The sequence below is a fragment of the Neltuma alba genome, unplaced genomic scaffold, assembly GCF_004799145.2.
Source record: "Neltuma alba isolate B1F8T4 unplaced genomic scaffold, ASM479914v2 tig00003462_pilon, whole genome shotgun sequence".
Classification (NCBI taxonomy): domain Eukaryota; kingdom Viridiplantae; phylum Streptophyta; class Magnoliopsida; order Fabales; family Fabaceae; genus Neltuma; species Neltuma alba.
This window is the reverse complement of record NW_021633294.1, coordinates 32,802-59,717: the sequence shown is the minus strand read 5'-3', so window position 1 is coordinate 59,717 and position 26,916 is coordinate 32,802. Positions and strand designations below refer to the sequence as shown.

The 26,916-nt window shown below is 32.6% G+C and overlaps 1 pseudogene; it reads right to left on the bottom strand.

The window, feature by feature from the left end:
- Positions 1-441: 441 nt before the first annotated feature.
- LOC114741681 (G-type lectin S-receptor-like serine/threonine-protein kinase At1g11410) lies at positions 442-5,876 on the bottom strand (annotated as a pseudogene).
- Positions 5,877-26,916: the final 21,040 nt, after the last annotated feature.

The window sequence follows — 26,916 nt, the reverse complement described above, 5'->3', positions numbered from 1 at the left end:
CATAGCTAACTTAGAAATTAATAAAAAGCTCTTCAAGAGACACGACCCGAGTTGTGCTTTACTGCATAATTTGGTTTTATTTTTTATTTAACCCAAAGCGACTAAAAAGGTTCAAATCAATATTTTAACGTTATTTCTTGCATATAAGTGTCACATGAATATATTTTCACTTTGAATGGGGCATAAATCACAAAAATACCCAGCTCTGTGTTTAATTGTTATTTGACCACGAATAATGGATTTGTAATTAGCATCCAAATTTATATTATTTAGATATAGATATTGATGATGATATGTTAGAAAACCATTCTAACTAATTAGTTAGTAGTAGTATAGTTTAGTTTTTACTAGTCTTTTTTTGGACTTATTGTAAACCAAGAAGCCGTTTGTGTAATGCAACGGTAGGAAATTATAGTGATATGATACAGAATTGTGTACTCACTAGGTTCCGACAACAGGGTTCGTATTTGCTTCAATTTGATCTCCACCCAATATTCTTGCCATACCAAAATCTACAATTTTGGGACTTATTGTAGAATCTAACAAGATATTACCAGCCTTTAAGTCCCTATGAATTGTTCTTAATCTTGAATCTTGATGAAGGAATAAAATTCCTCTTGCAACTCCACAAATGATGTCAAATCTTTTCCTCCAATCTAACTGTAGCTTTTTCTTGATCTAAATAAAAGTGGTAGACTATATATTAAAAGTGAAGAATGTTGGTAGATAAATTCTCTTTTCTTTTTTTTCCCCCCAAAATTGAAAAATATGACAATAACTTTTATATATATAGAAAAATTAAATGATAAGGAGACATACCAAAGATGAAAGAGTCCAAGATTTTGTTTGGCAGGTATTCATATACCAACATCTTTTCTTCTCCATCTGCGCAACAACCTAAGATCCTTACAAGATTTCTATGTTGAAGCTTTGCAATTAAAGTAACCTCATTCCTGAATTCTTCAATGCCTTGTCCAGAATAGTTAGATAGCCTCTTAACTGCTATTTCTATTCCATCTTTAAGTAGCTAGACCCTAATGTCAAAAACCATAATTTAATTCATGAATGCATGCGTTTTATCTTTGTTGCATGAAGCCATTACTATGAATAATAAGCTAATGCCATTGAAAACAACGTTAATCCAATTTATGAAATTTCAGGCTATTTATACATAGAAATCTACCTTATATATTGAACCAAAACCACCTTTTCCAAGCATGTTGGCACTTGAGAAATCATTTGTTGCCTCAACTATGTCATTTAGATCAAAGAGAGTTTAATCGGAATTGTCTTCACCATCAAGCACATATTGTGTGTGCATTCTTTTTGCTGTGTTAAACAAAAATTAAAAATATATATATATATATATAAGAGATGAGTTGTAATACAGCTAATCAATAGTGTAACATCGTTATTTTTATCTAGTATTTAATTAAATTTATAAATAAATATATTTTAGTATTAAGTTAATAAAAAAAGGTTAGATATAGGCAAATTATTATTATTATTATTTTAATAATGTTTTTGTGTGTGATTGTGTGTGTGTGGATGGTATTCTAGAAAATTATACCATGGTATAGAAGTCCCACATCAACTAATCTTTAGAGTGAAGGAGTTTGAGGAGCCTATATATAGGAGATAGTGAGTGGAGCTTGAAGTGAGTAAATAATATTCGCACATATTTGAGGTAGTCTCAGAAAAGTGCTAGTTTTGAGTTTATTAACTATTGGATCGGACTAAAATTTGGTCAGCCATTTGGGACATCCAAATCGTTAATTTCAACGGTTGGATCATCATTTTGATCTCCGAGTTACAAGTTATTATGTACATTTTTAACTTATATCTTTTGGATTTAGCAAATAGAGTCCAGAATAGTAAATTAGCATTTTAAAGTTCATTCACTGTTAGATTGGGCTATAATTTGGAGGATAGTATCATGATAGATAGGAAATTAAATTCAACGGTTAGATTAAGGGTTTAACTTCTGTAGTGAGAATAACCTAGTTCATACTAAGTCTATTTGTCTAAGTCCTTTGAAGATGGAATATAAGTTATAAATTTATAGTTTGTCTATTTACATTATGAATTTGATGATTCTAATAATTAAAGGATATTTAAGTAATGAAAATTTTGGAATCGAGTTTAAATTATCATATATATGTTCTTACCCCAAACCTTAGAAAAAGCCTTTCGAGCTAGAATTTCGAGTAACAGCTGAATGTATTAGAGGGAGCATTAAAGGTTAGAAATTTGTGAGTAGTTTACTCTAATACTATAGAAATAATATTTTAATTTCAATTGTAGATATAAACCCTATTGTGGCATTTTCGAGTACGGGCCTCGTTTGTACTTGATTGTTAGCTAGGAGACCAGGTAACTAAATTTCTATCTGTTACATGCATTGGTATGAGGTTGGTGAGTAATTTTATAACCAAGTTTCGTATACATATATTATGTTTTGTATGAACTGTCTGGTGGGATACTGTTTTGAAAATGATTGAAATCGTTTGTATTGTTAGAAATTAATGATTATGACTATGAGGTCTTATTCTGGAATTCAGTTGATTATGTATATAAATGTGTTATTTTGAACCCTGTGCATCTAGTTTGGGTGGGGGAAGGAGATGATTGGAGTTATTGAGATTTATATACTTACCACTTGGTATCGGCCTCCATACGGAACTCTATGGTTGGCCACTATTATTGTCCCACTAGTTCTTCGACGGACTGTGACACCCCACTAGTTCTTCGAGGGGGGACCCATGGTCCACCGAGTGCTCTGTGGTCTTTGGCCGGTCCATATCACTAGAGTGGTGAGCTTGACAGAGTAGCCAGTCAAATGGAAAGAACTTAGCCCATGGGTCCAGTCGGCAGAAATAAGGAGGATATAAGGATGAATTTGGGTTCATGGGTTTCATACGACATGGTATCTTCATTGATGTTTATATCTTTTGAATAAATGAAAAGTATGTTATCTCTTTTGAAATCATCAGTTGCTTGAGATTGGCAGATATATTTGACCTATATGGTTATTGTGAGTTCAATTGTTAGATAAGTGTCTATTGACTATTCTTAACTCTCTGTATCTCACCTGACATCTCGCTAGCCCATGCTAGTGTGTGTGATAGGTAGGGATTTAGTTACTGAGATGTTGTCTCATCCCTATTGTTTAACATTTTTCATGTGAAAGCTTTAAAAGTGGGACGTTAGGGAAGGCTCAAGAGGAGTAAAGCTACATTAGCAACTTGTAGCGTCTCCTCGGTTTATGAGCTATGTTGTATCCTGTATATTGCCACCTTAGGATAAATTGGTTTTAATTGATTCATGCATTATCATTTCTTATGTCCTTTGAGTGTACTATTGTGGTATGTGTGCTGATAGGTGGCCAGAGGCCTAGGATCGCATATTCGCATATGATTTATTTATGAATTTATTATAAAGTATGAATTAAGATTTAATTTTTAATATTTTGATTTATGAGCTATATTATATGTTGTTTTATAACCATGTTAGATAAAATTGATCCTTTCTTATATAGTTTGTATTTAAATGAGTTAAGAAAAGTTCTTTTATCCGTGATAGGATGTATGATTGGGTGCTACTCTTTTCTATCACGGATAACAATATTATATAATTAGTTAGTGTAAATGATTGTGATATAATTTGAATTTGTATTTAGCATGGTTTGGTTATAAAAAGTTATTTCTTAAAGTTACTGTAGAAAGAAAATAGGTTTATCCGTATATTTAGGAAAGTTGTTTCAAATAGATTGTAATGAAGGCAAACCTTCAAGTAAGTTTATGCACAGTGTATAGATTGTATGAACTAAGAACTTCATTTTGTGGGGAAATTGATAGAAATGAAGCTTACCTTGACTCTTAATCTTTACAAACCAATACACAAAAGAGATCATCAGGAATATAGAAATGTTTATGAGTGTCACCAACGCCTTATTGCCAAGAGAACCAAAATGCTTCCATTCATATTTAGCTGCAGACAAGATTACACCAATTAAGGTAGAATTTATGTTCAAACAAATCATGGAACCCATCCTATATTTTCACTAGCGTTGTAACAATGATACTTCTAACAATAGACCACTTAGTATAGATTGTATGAACTAAGAACTTCATTTTGTGGGGAAATTGATAGAAATGAAGCTTACCTTGACTCTTAATCTTTACAAACCAATACACAAAAGAGATCATCAGGAATATAGAAATGATTATGAGTGTCACCAACGCCTTATTGCCAAGAGAACCAAAATGCTTCCATTCATATTTAGCTGCAGACAAGATTACACCAATTAAGGTAGAATTTATGTTCAAACAAATCATGGAACCCATCCTATATTTTCACTAGCGTTGTAACAATGATACTTCTAACAATAGACCACTTAGTATAGCCTTGGATAAAGCTAAGATACTTTTCTATTAATGCGATGCGTGTTGATGATATACTTTTGGTCTGTATATTAACATTGATGGTGACTATTGATCTTCCTTTTACACTTGGTAGCAAAATCATAAAGAAGTGAAGTAAAGAATGTACCAAATTCATCTGCATCCAGACGCCCGTACAAATCTTGCCCCACATTGTCGAATGTTCTGATATCTTCCATATCAGTATGCCATGTCAAGCACCCACTTTGTTTGACCTCATCCACACTTGTATATGCTACACACGAACAATCCCTCTGGCACTTCTCCTCACACTCTTTCAAACTCACACCCTTGCTCTCACCCACACATGCCTTTGATGTGTTTGGCACCCTGACACGTGCCACTTTCACAAACCCCTCTCCACTTTGACATGTGGACTTATTCTTTTTTTTTTTTCACACATCCGCTTGACCCATTTCTCACATTCCACTCTTGAGGGTTCATGGGTTCAAATCCAGACAAGCAGACACGCTCAAACTTGTCCTCATTATAAGGGTCACATTTACTATTTGACCCACAATGACGATAGTGATCACAATCCTCTGTTGGATCATACCATACTTGGAAGCATCTATTCTCTTTAGCTTGCCAAATGGTTCGCGTCACATGACCAGTGTTGACAAGCACCATTCTTAAGAAGATTAAATGGTCCATGACTTGGGTCATCGTGATGCTGACTTCATGAGCATTGTCAACATAAGTGACGTTGAAGATAAAGTTGGGTGTCATTTGAGGTACACCACTCCATCTTTGAATTGTCCAAGATCCGCCTCGCCAAAAAGGAGCTCCATTTTTATAAATGAATGATTGAGGATAGCCTGTTGGGTCGATCATATGAGTCACGTTCCCCATTCCTGGATCATTTGGGGATTTCCATTATGTAAGGAACCAATTAAAACCGGTTTTTCCGTTCACCCCAATTTTCATGAATGTTAGCAACGTGTCATCAGGATAGTCGAAACTCTGCCATGCAACCTTTGATCTTCTTCCTTCATTTCTCATTAGAACGAAGTTTCCAGTGTCTTGAAGCATAGCAAAGGTGTCACTAAAAGATGTGATCGAAACGTTGGAAGACCAAATGGGGCTATTTTTGTTCAAGTGGGTATAATTGTGAGCGAGAACGATATTTCCATTGTTATTAATGGACAATACTCCAGAAGTATCATTGAGAGGATTCTGTCTATTAGCAACCCACACGACTGTTAGTTTGGAGGATCTATTATACCATATTCCAACATAGCGCTTTCTTGAATTGTGGCTGGGGCTGAAAAAACCGAGGCCAAAGGTTCCATTGTTTGAGAGCAACACATCACCGTCTCTGAGGGGTTGGCTTGGGGTTATTCTATGAAGTGGGTGACAAGAAGAATGAAGCACCAAGAGAAGGAATAATGGAATATATATCAGAATTAGGTCTTTCGCACAATAGAGCTTCATGGCGTGAACAAAACAAGAGATAAAGCTGGGGCTGAATTTCTTAAGTCGGTTGTATATAGCTAAGTTAAAAGGGGTTAGATATTTGTAGCACTTCATATGTATTTAGACAAGTCAAGACTAGAAAAGATCCATTGTTTAGGCATATACATATCAGACCTACTTTATGTGCATTTAGACAAGTCAGGACTACAAAAGGATAAAAAATCTAAGAGGCTGCGTGACCCATGCGTAGAGAGACTGTACAATTTAAGGTAACGAAGTTCATGGCTCCCTCTAAATCCTTCGTCTGACTGCAACCCTTGATCTTAACAATATTAATGGAGAAAATTTTGGGGCATGCATGGTCATGTGATTGTGATGAAATGTGATAGAGACGCGCATTTGGAAATAAAGGTGTGAGAAATTGTTTAATTAGACTTTTGGTCTTGATGTGGCCGAAATTAAAAGTCGTTAGCCTCTAATTAATTTTGGTCTGAATCAACTTTCAGAAAAGATACATTTGCAATGTTTGAGAAAAATGTCTATATCCAGCTACGTGAATATTCATAGTTCTGTGCCTGCAATTTTACCATACACAAACCAAAAAGTTGCGGGAGAGGGGGAGATTTTATGTCCTCCTCGGCTCCTTCTTCTTTCTTTTTCCAATCCTTTTCTTTTCAATTCTATGTAAGAGTTTGTTCGGAATTTTGGTTTAATATGATTATTAATGTGAGATTCTTATCCACCTTTGTCTATCATGTTAATTACCTTTTTTTTTTCAAAGTATCCTTAATAAACGGACCACATTTTTCGGAGAAAAATAACTAAAAGTCAAAGTCCAATTAAACGTAATGGATTAAGGAAAAAGACTACTATGAGCTTTATTATTTTTGGAAATCAATATTGTGACAATCTCCATTAACAGGACAGACTAACCTAATGATGTCTTTGGCTTTTAGCTAATACAACCTCCGGTTCAAATTATAAGATCTCATTTGTAGTTTACAAACGATGTTTTATAATTAGGACCGAAGGTAGTATATTAATAGGTTAAAAGGTATTGTTATCTTAAACTATTCTCTCAAGGGCAATAGATTTTTAAACTACCAAATCGTGCAATATCGCTCTTGAAATATTAAAGATGGTATGATATGTTGTTCATAGCTCCCTTAAACATTCCTTATTTTGATTAGGAAAATTATCGGGGAAAAATATTATAAAATTATAAATAAGTACTTTGATTTAGAAGAAAATTTATAAATAAATTCTAAAAGACTAATGTTACGTTATATTAAATTATATACACATGTTTTATATATTTGATGAAAACCATTTAATTAGTTAAAAAAAATCTTATTATTCAAAAAATAGCTACTATATTTAATAAATTATTTTATATAAAAAAATTAAATGATTTGAATAGATTATGATAAACAACATTCTCTTACTTATATATGTATCCTGTATAATTTGTTTTCTTAAAATCCTTTGTCTATAATATTTGTTTTTGCGTTGAGGATCAAAATCAATCTATATCAAAGGTATTATTTATATCATGATTAAATTTCATTGTTTAATGATTGAAATTCAAACTTTACTTCAATATTACTTTGATTTATGATCATAAAGTAAGGTGTTCATATAAATTCATTTTTTGGTTTTGAATTTTTATCATATGTTACATCTTTCAATGTTATATATATAATAGAATTATTTCTTTCTTATATCAATTCTTATAAGAAAGTTATTAATATTCTTATCATATTTGTTTAATTATTATTAATAATCAAAATGAATTGATTCTAATAAAATATAAAAATGTTTTCTAATAAATTGTCTTCCTATTCTTAGTATATATCTAATGATGGGATGAATGATTATGATACTTTCATTAACACCAACTCTACAATACTACTACAAAAAAAATCATTTTCATCTCTTCTGGAGGCCTTTATTCGTCTGTTTCATGAGGAACATTGACAAAAGAGACGTAGATGGGATTGACATATTCATCTGTTCATAACAGACGAGTATATAAATTTTTTTAAAAAAAATAAAATTTGTAATTGTGTATATACCACAGTTTTCCTCTAAACCCTGCAAATGAAACTGAACCAAAATAGAGTACAATAGCAGCAGCAATTCAGCAGATGTAGTTTTCATACAAATGGTATCCTAATGACATCCTAAACAATAACTTATGAAAATAACATCCTAATTAACTTGGTGAAGCAAAAAATAACTAAACTCCCTAAACTATGCCTTTCAACCTCATGTGTCATTTTGAGAGAAATACTCTTGAAGAAATTGTCCTACTAAATGATCTCGAACAGCATCAATGTCTTCATCAGTGTAAGAGCTTTGATCATCAAAAATCTGTAAGTTTATGAATAAAAAAATGTAATTAAAAGAAAGCAAGAAATCAAATTGAAAAAAATCAAATAATTATAACCAAACTAATTATTACCATCTCAAAATCTTTAGTACATCCTGACTCAATAATTTCATACATGAACATATAATATAGTAGTCACACTTTGAACTTCCTGGTTACAAATGACACTGTAAATCAAAAGTGACTCACAAAGATAAATATACATATATGTGAAGTAATTGTCGATGAAATTGAAGAACTTTAATTGAAACATTTACTAATGGTTTGTGCCAGGTCGTCTTGCCATTTTCACCATCACACTTCTCACCCCATATATAATATGTCTTCAAAGACCTATGACCAAAAGAAAATAACAAGACATTAGAATAATTTGATGAAGTAAAAAAAACACCATATATAAGATGACAAAAACTTGCGTATTGAAGATACATTTAATGTTGTCACTTGGGCAATGTCCCAATAAATCAAACCAGTAAATAACATTGTTTGCAGGGCAAGCAACGCACAATGACCAAGTGTTTGCTGAAATATTAAAAAGAAATGAAACCAGTGAATTCATGGGAAATTATATATATAGATATAAATAGATGTAAACTGCTTACTTTTCAATAATTGGGGCAAAATAACAAGGTAATTGGGTTTCTTCAATTGTGTTATCCACGTATCTCATCCACCTATCAATGGGGTTCTTGAAAGGTTGCAAAGCAGCTATACACATGAATCCATATAAGTCTCTCTTTCCTGTAGAAGCATACAAGTTGTGAAAGTAACTATAATCAAGTTAAAATGCGTCAAAAATTAGTTCATATGTATAAATTAAAAATGAGCACCAAAAAAATCATAAAATAAAATCGCATTATTGCTAATTGAATCTATGGAATGTCCAGGTCATCCATAGATAAGAAGTCCTTGAGGTCATTCTGGTCTAGTCCAAAATGATACATCCATTCCCCCCCCCCCAAAAATAATCCCTAGAGGCATTGTCATGGTGACCTTGTTAATTGACCTGTAAATGTCATATAGCTGTGCCAAGTAAGGAAATTGAGTGGCCCTTCATTATCCTAATGAAAATTGAATAAAGGTAAGTATTATAAGGAGGATATTAACGAAAAATCAGAAAATGGTTGAGTGTTTTGTACCATGGAAGGTATGACATCAATAAGTCTTTTAAGCCATAAAATAAAATATCGTTTTGCTTGGCCTAGTTTGGCAACTTCATCAGTGGGGAACGGGACATCTGCATCTGCCTCCTCCTCCTGAATAGCTGTGACCATCACCTTAACCTTGTCCACTTGAATTTTCTTATGATGAATTTTAGACCCTTGTGTGTACTTAAGAGCATCGGCAACAGCACACATATTTGGGTAGTCTAAATAGAGAATGCAAGGTTCACTATTATTTGGCATAGGACTAGGATCAAGCAAAGTTGACGGCACTTGTGGATTGAAGCTACCTTTTGTGCTTCCATAGGTTGGGAGATTTTGGATGCATGACACAAATGAAAGCATGGAATTAAACGATAAAAATGATGGCTCAATTCAAAGAAATTAAATTGAGGATAATGTCAAACCTGGGGTATATGTTCTTCTTATTGAAGTTGCCCAATTTGCATGCTAGAAACCAAAGATCTCATCTCCTCATGAGTCTTAGACATAGCTCATTTTTGAAGAATTGACAAATCTCTGCACTCCTCATAATCTCCTAACGAACTTGTTCTCGAACCTTAACCATCAAGTCAGGACCTAGGACACTTCTTCTTGAAAAGCTTTGTGAACTTGAACCAAAGGACTGTGATATGCCAACTGTCTTTAATAATCCTCTGACTCTACCAAGATGATCTAACTTCCTAGTTGCTGTTGCCAAAATGTCCATCCTTCCAGTCGAAGTGAAAGATCCTTGATTACTCTGCTCCTCAAGTGCATCCTATAACATTCAAATAATAAACAAAAATGAATTAGAAGTTGTAGCAGAACATGAATACTATTTCAATTTAAATATTTTAATTTAACTAGATAAGCCCTCTTTCTTGGACAACTTGTGGGCTACTGGTTCTAGATAAGCCTTCTTACCACCCTCTTTCAGTTGTGGATGTAACTGTTTTCTTATTCCCATTTCAGCTAAGTCTAGTTTTGCATTGATTTCGTCCTTTGTCTTTCCTAGTATGTGAAAAAAAGTACTAATCAAGCTATCATAGATGTTTTTCTCCACATGTATCACATTTAGACTATGTCTCACATCGAGAGTACACCAATATAGAAGATCAAAGAAAATATATCTCTTCTTCTAAATGTTCTTCTCACCTACGATCTTCTTATTCTTCTCGAAGACGACATTAATTCTTTCTACCTTTTGATAAATTTCTTCTCCATTCAAAGGCTTCAAAGCCATTCCATGCTTTGGTAAGCCATTAAAGACCTTTTTTAAGCTACGGTATGGGTGGAACCAATCAAGAAATCTCCTATGGCCAAGGTAAACTGTCTTTCTTCCGTTCTTAAGTTGATGGAAGTGTGTGTCTACTTCGCATATAGGACATGCTTTATGCCCCTTCACACTATAACTCGACAAGTTTTCATAGGCAGGAAAGCCATTTATAGTAGTGAAAATCATTGCACACAACTTAAACGACTCTTGCTTATGTGCATCAAACACGTCGATACCTTCTTGCCACAGTTTCTTCAAGTCCTCAATTGAAGGTGCCAAATAGACATTAATATTATTTCCCAGTTATTTTGGTCCCGAAATCATCAAAGACAGCATCATATACTTGTGTTTCATGCACAGCTAGGGAGGTAAGTTGTAAATCACCAACAAAACTGGCTATGCACTATGTGTGTCGTTTGGAGTGCCATATGGATTGATTCCATCTATATAAAGCCCAAGATGAATGTTTCTTGGCTCACTACCAAATTCTGGAAACATTTCATCTATTTTCTTCCACTAAGGAGAATCCGTAGGATGCTGGAGATATTTTCCATATGATATTTTCCCATCAAAATGCCATGTCAGCTTTTTTACATCTGTAGCATTAGCATACAAACATTTAAATCGTGGTATTATCGGAAGATACGATAAGACTTTTAAAGGTTGCCCTTTAGTTGTCTCATTAACTTCACCATCACAACCCGTGTTCTTTTTCACTTTGTATCGTGAAGTTTTATATTTTGGACACTCATTTAGATCGACATATTCTTGTTTGTATAGTATGCAATCATTAGGATAAGTATTTATCTTAGAACAACCATTTGGGATCAGATTTTCTTTGCCTCATACATACTATTTGGAAGAACATTATCAAACAGAAGCATGTTACTCAACAATTGAAGCAACTCTGTAAAAATTTTATCGGTCTACCCATTAGTTGCCTTTAAATTGAATAATTTCAACACAACTGTCAACTGTGTATACTCAGAACACCCGGAGCATCATTGTTCAAGCTATGTATATGTGATTGTTTAAAAAACCCCATTCCTATATCGTGAATCATATCACTCATTCTGTCATTCAAGCCACCTATAACTTCTTCTAACTTAACTAATGTTGTTGTTTCTCTTTCACCATGCGATATCTATCTTATATACCGAAAATTTATCTTCTCATATTATATCATCAATAGTCAATCGTCTCTTGTAACATCCAAACTTTTAAACCTAGAAGTATCAGAAATAGCCTGAATTAGATTAGACTATTGGACCCCTTTTGAACAGAAGTCCCAAAGATGAGAAAGGAAGTCAAAACAGTTTTAGGGACTAAACTGTAAAGTAAAAGTTTTCAGGGGCTCAAGTATAATTAAGTTAGAGGCTCCAGTAAAGTCTCGAAGGCCCAAAAGGAGAAAAGAGGCTAGATACAGGAAAAGGGTTAAGTTAAAAACTTCAAAGAGAGGATTGTATGAAGTTAAGTCCAAGCAGGGACTAAACCGTAAATTCAGAAAGTTATGACCAACAGGGGTAAAAATGGAAGAGTGTACAGAGAATTCCAAGAAAATCCCAAAGAATAGGAAATAATATTCTAAGGCTCTTCTGTGAAGAGAAAATATGAAAATACCCCTGAAGCAGCTAAAATGGAATTTATGAAGTTATGGCCGGTAAAAAGTATACCGTTTGAGATAATTATTTAAAATAGCAAGAGACCTAAAAAATGTATACAAAAATGAGATTAAATGGTTGAAAGGTTTTAATAATTTATAAAATTAGTCCCGCAACCAAAAGGCCAGTGGAATGACTTTAATAAATTAAAAGCCGTTTATGCTGATAAAAGGGTATTTTAGTAAATGAATTTTATGCAAGGCTTAAAGGGAGTATTGTGGCCTAGGAAAATTTATAGATATTCTCTAAAATAAAAGAGAAATTATGGAGTAGATAGAAGAATTTTGTGGGCTCCGGAAGACCGTCAAGAAAGTCAGAGAAACGTGGGCCAAGTAAAATAAGAGGAAACTTAGGGAACCAGTTTTGATCCAATAGCTAGGATCTAATCTCCCTTCTTCTCCACCACTTTTGTGACACCTAGTATCTTCTAGAAGAATGAGGTAAGGATGATGCAAGAAGATGATGCAATGATGATGTAAAAGTCAACTTTGAGATCCAAAATTGTCCTTACCCTTTCTATCAGCCACCAAGGGCATTTTAATCCATTCAAGCCAAATTTTTGGCTATAAATAGAGCCTCTTCCCCTTCATATTTTCAGCCAATATGAGTTTAAGAGGGAAAACTCTGCCAAAATTTAGAGAGAAAAATGTAGGGGTGAAGGTCAAGAAGAAGGAACAAGATTCAAGCTTCAAGATCAAGGTATGTGATGGTTATAGCATCTACCTTGATACCTATTTTGAATAAGTTAATCTTTGTATCTGATTTTGAGATTTGGCATGATTAAAGTACACTCTGTAAACTTTAAATCCATGGGTAGAACACTTCATTTGGATATGTGTACAATTTATGGTGATTTTTCAAAGTTAGGGTTTGAAATCTAGAAACAATGTTTAACCTTTGGAAGACTGTTGAATTCCATACGATTCCGGTACTGTTCAACATAGAATTGATTCCTGAAACTATTTTTCCTTTAAATAAAACTTAAGGAGCTTTTAGTGAGACTTAGAATCACTTAGTTTTGATTTTTCTAAAATTAATTATGAACTTTCAAAGTTGAGTAAAAATTCTGGAATTTCTACGTGAACAGTACCTGAAAAGCAAAATTTTTAGATTTGATCTTCTTGAATCTAAGACCATCTAAAGTTGTCCTAATTGACAAGAAATAGATCTTAATGATGGGAAATGATGAGATTTATGTTAGAAAGGCTAGAAAGAAAACCCTAAAACCAAGAGAAAGGGTTGAGGTTCAAGAGAGCTAATCTTGAATTTTATGTAATCTAGTGGTTCTAATAGATTGTATGATCATTATGACTATGTTTAGGACCTTGAAACATCCAAGAGGATGTTTGGTGATATTGACTGAATGCCCACATGGTTGGAAAGTTAAGGGAGTTAAAGGAAAAGTAAGAGGAAAGCTTGAGGTGCAAGGTAGTGAACTTACCTATTATCATTGCTTGATATTGTATGCTTGTGTGTTGCTGTACATGATGTTTGAATGTTGTTGTGACATGTATTGGCTGCCATAAATGCTATTGATAATAAGTAGATTATGTCTCCATGGCTAGGCATCAAGAAGGTAGCTTTAAGCATGCTAATATATCACTAACTAACAAGAGAACAAGCAAGTTGCATGTAGTGCATTAGCATCCATCTAACATGATTAATATGGTATTATTTGCTACTGAGATTTTCTTGACAGAGAGACATTGGTATTGCTTATCTCAGCCTCCTTGATTGCTAGCATAGTCTGGTCGAAGCCTATAAACTTAGCACTTACATTGATTTTGGCAAGCAACCCAAGGTTTTGGTAGTTAAGTTTCTATTTTCTTTTCTTTGATTAAGTTGTTTTGATGTTTGCTTTGATTTTATAGGACTTTAGTATTCCTTGATGATGTGATACACTAGAGCCATAAAGATCAAGAGCAATTCAAAGAGTGCATATCAAGAATACAAGAGGGAGTCTCGTACCACTTTAACTTATTTTGGTTTATTTATTGTTGATAATCTGTTGCTAAGAAATGAGTGATAGTCATAGTTTTTGTTTTGTATGTGATTGATGTTTGATGTTGATGGCTATTTGGACTTTTTTGTTTTTGCTTAACTAATGAAATTGAGACTCTTGGAATATGTGTATTTCTTTCGCTTGGATATGGTTGAGACTATCATGATTTTTAGGGGATTGTTGTCTTTCTTTCTCTTTTTTGATTTTTGAAGCCCATCTTTTAGGGGTGGTATTTTCTTTCTTCCTCACTTCTTTTACTAGTTAGTATCCTTTTTACACATTGAGAGCAATGTGTCATTTAAGTATGGCGTAGATAAAAACCATCAACTTTACACAAACTTGCTCTTAGTTTTTGGTTTTGGAGTTAATATTTGAAAACTTCTTTTTTTGTGAATATTTTTTTAAAAAAATTTAGGAAAAATTTGAACAAAAATTTTGTTTTCTTTGAAATTTTTGTTTTTACTTGTGAACATTATTAAGGTTGGTTTTATGTAAGAATTTTTTTTCCCTAGAGTGTTAGTAAATAGGCAAAGAATTTGGCTTTGACAAATAACTTTAAAAAGTCAATAACCTGTGAGGATTTAAGCTTGAATGTTTATTTCTTTTGAAAGAATACATTTATTGTGATTTCATCTATTTGAATATCTCTTGTGACTTAAAATTCCTTTAGCTTGCACAAAGATGATTTAGGCATTTACCTTCATAGCCACTTTAATCAAATGTCCATCCCATTTACATCAATCCTTTGTTTTACTGGCTCGAGTCTTGACCTTCTTTAAAGAAAATTGCATGGATTAAATAGCCTTTTGTTTGAGTTGATGCAATTTTCCCGCCTTTCTCATTAATTACTTTAGTAAGTGGTAAGTAATGCCTTTTAGAGGGGGAAAAAATGGAGGAATTGGGAAAAAAAGGGGGCCAATACCTTGTGGGTTTGTGTAAATAGTGAAAGGAAAAGAAAAATAGAAAAACAAAAGAAAGATAGATATGAAAAAAGTGAACGAAGGGAGAAATAAAAAAATATGAAAAGAGAAAAAAATTTGAAAACAAGAAAGGGGAGAAAAAGGAAATATGTAATATCCTATTTTCTAAGATTTAGAAAGTTAGTTGTAGTATAAGGGGTACATATTCAGAGTATATCATGATTTATCAGAGATGATATTTTAAAAATTTAATCCACTTGTTATTAAAAGGAATTGTATACAAATATAATGAAGTATCCATATCCAACAGATTTTAATATTTGAATATATTATAAATAAATGTTTGAAACCCCAAAAATATATAATTAAAACCAACATTGTGAAAGCCAGACTGGACCGGATGGTTAGACCGGTCTGATCATCAATCGAAGGGATGAATGGCCTGGTTCATAGAGTAAATCTGTTCAAGTGATTAGCTAGGATTGGACCATCTAGAACCGCCTTTTAAACCGCAAGTCGGAATTGAGCTGTGAACCAAGGTGGATTTTTGAAAACTGGACGGCTAAACACAAAAGAGGGAAAAAAGGAGAGGGCGAACAAAATACTGAAATAGAAGGTCCAAGAAGAGCTGCTCCATCCTTCATCCCTTCAAGTGTATGCTGCCATGGAGATAGTTTTTAGCATGAGTGTCATTGCAACTCAGATGACTCGTCGATCTTGAAGCACAACCTGAGACAAAGAAATATCCAACGATTGGGAACACCAACTAAGACGAAGAAAGAAGAAAGACCATGGGAGGCAGCCAAGTGGAGGGAGCAAAGAAAAGATGCCTCGGAAGTGGAGAACTCTGCTCTACACCCAGAGGGAAATGTGGGGATGTGATGTAATGACAAATGAGTAATAGTAAATAATTAATTTTTAATGTTTTTTGAAATTTTTTCAAACCAAAATGCTTTGAAAAATCCAAATACAATCAAATTTGGGATATATTAAGATTTGGCCTTTTATTCTAGTCAAGGAAAAAAAAATCTAGTCTTTTAATGTAGCAAAATATTTCCTTTTAGTTTTCATGCGAGAAAATTAAATTAATTATGAAATCATATTGTATATACTGGTACAAAAGTTAAAGATTTATTATATTATAAAGATAACCATGAATATTTATATTATTATATTGTGATCATTTTTAAAGCTAAGAATTATTAAAAATTAAGTTTTAATTATTATTTTTTAATTATATTTATGTTTTATGCTTGTCATTGTGTTGATTTTGTGTGTTGTTGTTTGTCTTTTTAAATTTATTTAACACTCTATTTCTTATGTATTGTTATATATTTTCTTTTAAAGACAATGGATATATGAAAAATATGCAAATTATTTTCTTAATAATTGAATGAATATTATTCCTAAAAAACTTCTCTTATATATAAAATTAGAGGGAGTATAATATTATTTTTAATTTAATATGTCAACTGTCCAACCATACAATTTAACCGATCAGACTGTTTGAACCGTGACCCGCTGACCTCTTTGGCTTAATGTCCGGTTTGGCTTTTAAAACATTAATTGGAATATATATGCATACATTATTAATTAGGAGTGAATTAAGTAATATTATCGTGAAAACTTTAGGATTTTTAAATGATTGACATGAGATTAGTTTAAGGAGTCATTCAAATATTATGTACACACACACATATATATATAAGTAGCTTATAATCCTTGAATAGCTTTCAAAATGCCTGCGCTTAAGTTTTATTTCTTTAGTTTTGATAAAACAAACAAAAATTTAGAAATATATATATGTATTTTAATAATCTAATGAAAGCCTAGACCTAAATGCATTCTCCTTCTCTCCTCTCACACACACGCCGCCCCAACTCTCCTTTCTAGTTTTTATTGTGTCTGCCTTAGCACTCTTTAATTTTTTTCCCCCACCAATTACACAACCACTAGTGACTACTTCCCTTCCCCACTGCCAAATCTTGTCAGCCAAAAACATTCGTTCATCGATTCCTCCGTCAAATGGAGATAAAGCTCAGATATTTTATTAATCAATTTACCTATGAATTCAGTTCTCCTTTCCGTTACAGGTGCACTAGCCTCCTTTCAAACTCCTTCACACACACACACATATCATTCCTTTCATGTCCTTCTATCACGGTAGCTCCATATCTTCTCATGCCTCATGGTTATTTCGTCCTCTAGCTCTTTGATTCAAGAAGGAAATCCATTACGTCAAATATTCACTTCAATTATATTTAAAAATTTGAGTTTCCTAAATTTTGCAATCAAAGCTTCTCACAACATATATATATATATATATATATATATTGTTTCTTTATTCTCAACTAATATCAAAACCTTAATATGGGACGCCTCGATCTCAATTGACTAGTATAATACGCATATATATAATTATATATGATATTGGTGTTAGTTTGCTAGCTAAAACTCAAGTGGGTAAATATTGATACATAAATTAATAACATGATATCTATTTCAGAAAAAAGATTTATGAAATTGGTAAATGTGGAGTTTGACATGTAATTGACTATCCTAACTGAATTAAATTTTAAAAGGATATAAATTTAAAAAGAGAATTTTTTGTTCTATCTCTGAGTTAGTTTTAAAGACATAGAGTACCTTCATAGTAATCTTGAAGTAATCCTAGGATAATTTTCAGTACTTTCAAATTATAAATTAATATTTTTATATATGTGTAATTTTTGTAGACTCATTGATTTGGATTGGTTGTTTGACTACCTGTGAGCTAAAGAAGAATAGGTAACTCAGGATTTTCTATGTCTGTGCAAGCCTGTTGTCATGATTGATTAAATATAGACTTTTACATACAAAACTCCAGGTGCTTAAGTAATACAAGTAAACCGTTGACGTTGTGAAGTTTAATGAATGTGATTGTATTATTTTATGTGTCACTTAAATTCTATTTTTAAGCATGTTTATGTCATGATTATCGTGGTGGAAATTTTTTGGTGATTTATTTCTTTCAAGCATCCTTGTATGCACTAAAATTTCTGCATATGCATGACATGTATTGTTGGTTGAGCTGGGGAGTTTTATGATACATATTTATGTGATATACCATATTTGCCTCTACTTCAAACGAAGTGGTTGGCTTTTTTGGGCCCCGTTCCTAAATACTTACTTGGCCAGATTTGTAGAAGGGGAATATAGGATAGTGACACCTCCTAGTTTTGTTCTTTAAGGAGGGGAGCATAGTTTGGATTTGGGCTCTATAACTGGTGGGGTACATCTTGAGTACTGGAGTAGCTTTGGTCATCCAGTGTGTAGGCTAGATCATAGATAAGCCTATAATTCCAGTCAGCAGAATAAGGTTGGATGGAGCAATAAGGGAATAAGCATATATTACATATATACATGGTATTCATGTGATTATTCTCGACTTTAGTGATGGTTTGTTGTTGATTTTTTTTCTTTAATTGTACATATCAGATTATGATTGCTTATGTGAATAAGAGTGGCTCACGTTTGATGTTGTATGTATATAGTTAAACTTTGGGTTATTGAGATGTTAGTGCTCATCTCATTCTTTAACATTTTTCCCGGCAAAGTGTCATGTAGGAATCAAAGGAAGGAATCAAACAAGTGAGTCTAAAAGGCTCTAATGTGCTCATTGAGCAAGTTATACTATATTATACTTAATTGCCGGAACTGATTCCTTTCTATAAAATCCGGTTCCAATCATTGCTTATCTAAAGCCACTTTTATGTTAATACTTGTCGTTAGTAAATAAGCGTTGATTGGGCTTGTATACACTCAAGTAGTTCGATTGATTGAAACCCTTGAGTAGTTTGATTGATTGAAAGCTAAGTTCTTGGGCTAGCCGTTTGAGGTGTTGCAAAATACATACATGAAAAGGGGGGGGGGGAATAATAGTTTGTTTTCTTTAAGTTGGAATTCTTTCATTCTTGATGTGTTTTTCGCTGAAAACTTAAGCACTTATCAAAGTATTCCTCCATTTGTCATTTTTCATTTCATTATCCTATCCTATTCATTACAACCCTTTAAAAATCTTTTTGATTTGTGCGTGCAATTCGATAATATAGTGGAGATTGAGATGATAAATAAACCTATGGCAGATGAGCTGCAACAAATGGAATTGAATGAAACACAAGCTCTTAATTGTTATGAGAGACGAATATAAACACTTGACTAGTGAGAGAGTTCCTATTGTGATTGAGTTGTGAGGAAGAGAAGAGAATAGAAGACAGGTCAATGAGGTCTGAGAAGAAGTGTACGGGCTAGAGAGAGAGGAAGAGAAGCATCATTGAGCTGTGAGGAAACGAGAGGTCGACAAGGTCTGAGAATCATCATCGTCATCTTCTTCTCCTTAGTGATTGGATTTTCTTCTTTTGCTGGATATCGTATCTGACTGTTCTTTCTCATCCTAAACAACAAGGTTTAGACCAGAGCAGAGAGAGGATTTGACAACGCCATTGCTGCTGCTATCCCTTGCTTCAAGCGACGGCTTAAGGAAAGGAGACTATTTGCAGTGTTATGCTTATTTCCTTGTTCCTATTTTATATTTTGATGGAATCTGACAATAATGCTGCCGGACTAAGATTGATTAAAGTCATATGTAGCTAATTTTTATTTTACAATCTAGAGAAAACTATGAACTTACAAGCAGATTGAGCTTTGTTTTCACTAGTTGAGGATGCTTGAGGTTAATTTTGTAACTTAATATTATTTTTATTTTTCTATTTGATGATTGACCACCATTAAATGTGAGTTTGAGAAGTAAGATTTATCTTGACAAGGGGATTTTATTGATTAAGTAATATGAGATTGGATTGAGGTCTAATTTAAAATTAGGATAGAAATATACCTAATGAGCCCGTATAATTATTTATGAGTACAACTGAATTGTTTAACCTATTAGATAATTGTGTTAGAGATAACGTAATTAATTTGGGAAAAGGTTATAAGTGGACTGATAGGCATTTATAGCTAATTATATTCTAGATTAACAAAATTGGCATGTAAGCTAATCAATTGAATGAAACAAAATTTAAGAAGCTTGAGTGATTGGTGACTCTAGGTTGACCTTTTTAATTTTTTTCTTGAGTTAATTTGATAAAGCTTTGTTTTGTTTTCACTCAATTCAAATCCAATCTTCATTTTCTCAACTTAAACAAAGAGAAGATTTTTATTACCTAAGGTATGTTTGGATTAGTGGTGGAAAAACTGACTTTTATTTCATCTAACTTTTTTAAAGTCAGTTAAGATAATGTGATTTATGTTTGGATTGATGTTTTTAAAAAGTCAGTTTTAAAAGTTGTATCTTGTTTGGATGGATAATGAAAAAGTAAGGGCCCGTTTGGTTCAATTGCAGTTTACTTTTGTAACGCAATGTAGTGCAATGCAGTAGGTTGCCATGCAATTTTGATTACTGATGATCTGTTTGGTATATTATAAAGAAAACATGGTAGAATGATATTTATTATTTTCAATAAAAAATAAAATTTATGAAATGACCCTTTTATCCTTTAGGCAAAAAAACAGTCCTTCCCTTAACCAACGTTTCTTCATCCTCAATAAGACTGCTGATCAAATACACATAGCAATCCTTCAATTCTTCCTCAGTAAAAGATTACTGATGAAACTCATTATCACAATCGACTGAAACCATTAAAGCCAATGCTAAAATCATCTATCAAAACAAGGCCACTATCAGCATTCAAATTTTTACATCTTCATCAACCCAAATGAGAGATACTGTTTGTAAAGCAAGAGGAACCTGAATCAAAGAAGATAAGGGAAATAAAAAAAAACAGATACGGAAAGGATATGAAATAGAAAAAGAACTAGATCTGAAAACCCAAGTAACACGTAGATCGAAGAATGTAGAGACAAGATCATTATTGGATGGAATGGGAAGGCAAATATAAGAGATTTTTGAAGGAAGGAGCTGGAGGCTGATGAGATGGCAAGAGGAGAATAAACTGGGAGTCGTGATGGATGTAAAGCATAGCGGCCTAAATGGGGCAGAGACAGTGGTGGTGCTAGGTGTCCAGTACGGTAGGGTTCATGGTGGTCAGGTCATTAGTAGCGGCGGGTGCTAGGTGTGTAGGATTAGCATGGTGGTGGGTGTTAGGTACAGGGTGCAACAACATTCATAGTGGTCGGTATGGTGGAGTATGGGTAATAAAGAATGAAGGAGACTATTGAAACAAATAGAGGGCAAATGTGACTTTTTCAAATATGCAATGGGTGGTAATGAATATTCATGCGGCGTGGCTATGAACGAGGATTGCCAATTTTTTGGTAATCATCGTTACCATGCTAAATCCTATTATTAAATTAAAGAGTAACCAAGCATTCTCTTCTTGGTAATGCAATGTTAATTACCATTACAAGCTTGCAATAAAATTGAACCAAACGGGCTCTAAGTTTAGATGTAAAATGACTGAAAAGAACATGAGTTTTTATATAAGACTAAGTTAACTAATTTAAAAAGATTAAGGATATATATAAGTATTTTAGAGAGATAGTGTAACATATAATATAATTAATTTATTTATTTGCATGGACGTACAATTTTATATTTCATTTATTAACTTACTTTATATGAGGTATAATATATATTAAATAAGAATAAAGTTGAAAAATTATTGAATTTTAAATAAAAGTTAATGAAATCTAAAATTTTTCTTGATATTATATAAAACGTATTGAAAGTGACTTATAAATAGGAGACAACTCAAAAATATTTTAATTTGATGTGGCATTTTTTGCATGAGGACAAAACATTAAAAAGTTCACAAAACCTTTTCCCGCGCTTACGCTCCTCACCCTCTATCTCCCCCGTCACCCCTCTTGCCGCCTAACATCATTCTAAGAAAATAATTGTTTGCGGCTATCAACTCTGATGCTACTGAAATTGACCTTCTGAATAAAAGGTGTTGGAATATGATTTTAATTTATGAGAGAAAACAATTGTTGGAAGAACCAACTCTGCTGCTATTAAAATCGAGGTTCCAAAAGTCACTGGAATACAATTTCAATTTGTGAGTAAATGTATGATTAGTTAATGAATTGGCCTATATGCATCGGATTTGTTTTTCTCTTTTTCATTTATAATACATTTTGCGAACGAATGTATTTAGTTGATGCATTTGCCGTGCATCAGTTTTTTTTCCCCAGTTTATGAACTTTTATTTAAGATTATTTTAATTTTTCATAGGTTTTTAATTAGTTTTAATATTGTACAGAATGGAAATAGTAAATGAGTCAAAATCATATACGAGAGGAGAAGAAAATTTCATGAGTAGTCTAAAGGAGACATAATAGAACATGATAGATGAGAAAGAATAGAGGCTGCAAGCGATGTCGTAGGAAAAACATACACTGCAAGCGAAAACCAGAATCAGACCTAAAACCGAAATCGAAGATACTGCAAAGCTATGGACTCTTCACCGGCAATGTCACAGACTACCCGCTGGCGAAGAACATGTTGCGAGGCGAGGCTAGGGCGCACTGGCGTGAAGCCTTCAATGTCTCTGGTTTGATTAGTGTTTTTTTTCAAACTCAAAGTAGGAGGTTTTTGTCTTTTTTAAATAAAATTTGAATTGCCTAGGAGCAGATGATTCATCAATCAGGTAGGAATAATGGTTTTGAGTTGTTGGCATGTTGTTGGTCAAACCACAAGTGACGTGGCATACTAGGTTCCTGCAAGAATTTCTCTATAAATAGAACTAGAGGAGTAACTTTTTAATGGAAACACTTTTTCCTAATTTTCTCTACATTTTATCATTTAAATTTGTCCTCTTTTAAATACTTTTATACATGTGAAATTACTAGGTTTGTTAGAATAATTTTGTGTTTTTAATTACTATTTTTCTCTCTCTCCACATTCTTACCACCAAAGGACCATAAATTAACTTCTAACTTAAATGACTTTCTTTCCCTAAAAGTTAGATTGAGAAAAAGTTGATCCAAACAATTGGCCAAGCTCACACCAACTACCAACGCACGTCTCCCAAATTCCAATGCACATCTGGCCTCCTTAATGTCAATCCAAACATGTTGCTAGTAGTTAATTGAGTTTTCTGTGTGATTGACCTTAATTTGCCATTAACTTCTTGCTGTGTCTGTTAATATTTGGTAGCATCAAATTTTTATTGGCCCACTAACCCACCAATCCTTTCTCTTTTTTTTTTTTTTGGAAAAATCTGATTATTTTTTAAATCTCCTTATTATTTATGTTTATCTAAAATTTCAAATGTCATTACAAGCCTCAATCATGTTTAACCATATTCAAAAAGAGTTAATACAAATACAATACAAACACTATAAACATAATTAACATTCAACATTAAGTAATAAATACTCCTCTGGTCTTATTTATAAGGCACTTCCAGCATATTTTACACAGACCAAGAAAAATCTTAAACTTCATTAGCTCTCATTTAAAATTTAATGACTTTCCAATTTTATCCCTATTTAATATACATCATACCTTATATAAACAAAGTCAGTACAATAATAAATGAGGGTGTACATCTATACAAAAAATTTCTCTCAGTATCCTATAAATAGGACCAAAGGAGTACATCAAAATTTTCGAAGTGTAATGTTGTTTGTTAATTTGGTCGTTAATAAAAAAAAATATAAATCGCTTTATGGAGAGACAAGTAATAGTCATAGTATGTATGTTAAGAAAATTGAGAGGTAAGTGCAAGGGTATGGGACTTTGATATTTTAAATTCTTAATATTTAACAACAAAATTTTAAAAAAAGATTGGCAAGCTAGCCTACCACAACTCGCGAGTTAGACAGTAGGGGCTCGCAAAATGCCAACCCTCACCCGCCTCTTAATAGTGGGTTGGTAGATTGGCTCGTTGATTCAACCCATTTTACCGGTTCTACAAATAAATACTATATATGATATAGCATTGAAAAAACATAAAATCTTTAATTTTTCATGAAGTAACAAGCAATAGGTCAGATCCAAAGCAAATAAAATGAGGTGCCCACATGGATGGATGCATCTTAATTGACTTTGAAGTGAATTGAATTTTTAAATTTGAATAATTAAAGCATCCAAAATACTGATTGTATGGAGGTTAACTGTGAATTGATGTTAATACTAAATAAAAAGCCTTGTGGCTTGCTCCTCTAATCTTATTTATAGGAAATTTCTAATATATTTTGCATAGATAAAAGAAGCCTTAAATGACATTAACTCTTCTTCAAAATATAGTAAATTTTCAAGTTTGCTCCTATTTAATAGTAACTTTACCCCAATTTAATAAAATATAGCAACTTTCCAACTTCACACTTTTTTTAAAAAAAAATTATTTACACCATAATAAATGAAGAACAAAATAGTGAATTCGTGCTAAGCACTAGGCCTAATATAGTTGGCATTTAACTATGTTCCTTAAGCATCTTGTGAGGGGTTCAATCCTTGACAGTGTATATGGAGAGAGTCTTGTGGCAAGCACCAATGTCCCTTTAAGAAGTCCATAGTACGAGGAGACTAGTTACTACTATTAGCGGTGGATACCCTGGGCTCAACTAAAAAAGTACATTCATGTTAAAAATTAAATGAGGTGACTTATAATCTTCTCTCTCTACTTTATAAATAAATTGGACTAGACGAATATATCTTAAAGGCAAAATTAGAGAATACATTATATTGTAATGGAAAATGAAGTAAACTTATTTTTTGTAACCATGGAATAATGATTAAATAGGCGTAAAAGATTTATTAAAGGATAACATTTAAGTAAAAAAATACTTATATTTATTAAGTCAAATTTTAGATGAATTTATAGATTCACCTATGCACTTTAACAACTAATAATTGCAAAATAAAAGTGTTCATATAAAAAGGCACAAATGCTAATTTACATTATAAAAGTCGACACAAAAATCTACAAGTGCTCCTAGGTGATCTTATCAGTACATATACATATTTTAATAATTAAAAATAGTAAAATAATAAGAGTAATAAAAAAATCTTAACCTAATAAATACAAGTTATAATCGAAGTTTTGCCTAATATTAAAAATCGAAAGAGTGAAGAATTATGATATGGGATAGTAATTACAACCTTTCATTCAGCAAAATTTACATCAAGTTTTTTATATCTATTATATAAGGAGTACATGAACATGTGTGATTAGAGAACTCAACATAATTGATATAAGAGCACAATAGATTGTCCAAGATAATGATTTGTCTACATCCTTCTAAACTCATTTGAAAAATATTAAATCAAAATTCATCTTTTTCTTAAGTACTAATTTTGTTATGCCATGAGATATTTTTTTTCTTCTGAAGTTATGCGTTCAGCTTCGTTATTATGGTAAAATATTTCAAGGAAAAATAATAGAAAAATGATTTTTGAATTTTAAAATTCTCAAATGGTCATCCTAATAAGCAAAATTTAGTTTAGGTATAGCTAACAAAATTAGGATTTTCAAATTTATTGAAATAACCATATTATCCTTGATTTAAAAAAAAAAAAAAAGATCAAGCACCCTCACCAGCTCACTGGAGCTCTAGCCCAGCAGCTACCATTAGAGTTTAGGTGGGTTGTCACTCACTAGAGCTCTAGCAGCTGTCGGATGATCAGCTATCGGAGCTCTAGATACCAACAAATATTTTTTTGAGAATTTTTTCAAGTCTAATAACACAATTAAAAAGTCTTGTAACGATATTAATAAGTTTGGTATCACCATTAATAACAGCTTTTTCAAAAATTCAAAAAATGGCATTTCAAAAAAATAGTATTTTTATAGCTTGTATAGCACGATTAACAAGTGTATAGCAATATTAATAACTTTCATCACACTATTAACCATGTGTGATATGAGAGCTTTTCACTAGAGCTATGGTGGTCGGCCGATGAGACTAGCTACAACTATTTTTTCTGAATTTTTTCAAGTCTAGTTATGCGATTAACAAGTTCTTTAATGCTATTAACAAGTTTGGTATTGCCATTAACAATAAACAATTGAATTTCAAAAAATGACATTTTTACAACTTTAATAATACAGTTAACAAGTCATGTAATAATATTAACAACTTTCATAACATTATTAACCACGTGATTTGATTAGTTTTACTCAAAGGACAATCTTCTGGTCAATGCCGTCATGTAATGATATTAACAACTTTCATGACATTATTAACCACATGATTTGATTAGTTTTACTCAAAGGACAATCTTCTTGTCGATGCCCATAAACTCCATACTTGAAGCAATTATGTCGAGCCCCTTGTATTCTACAGTGTATATTGTCTTGTGAATTACAAAACGTGACTAGAGCTACTTATTTGGATCTGTCTCCATATTTACTTGCACATACTTCCCCCTTGCCACTGTTGTTTTGTTTTCTTAGTACACAGGTGTATTCATATCTACCTTCAGTGTTCTTCCGATCATGTTTCCCAATTCAAACATACATTCTTCTGAATAGCAGTGCATAGGTAATGTGGGAACATGCACCTAAATGGCTACGTTCCTGACTTTGCTATGATAAGGATTGAAGTTTAGACTCTAGTGTTGAACTGCTAGATAATGTCCCTGTATTATCCGCGGGCCATCAAAAAGCAACCATCGACAAAGTTCTTTATCAGGGGAACAGAAGACATAGAAATTGTT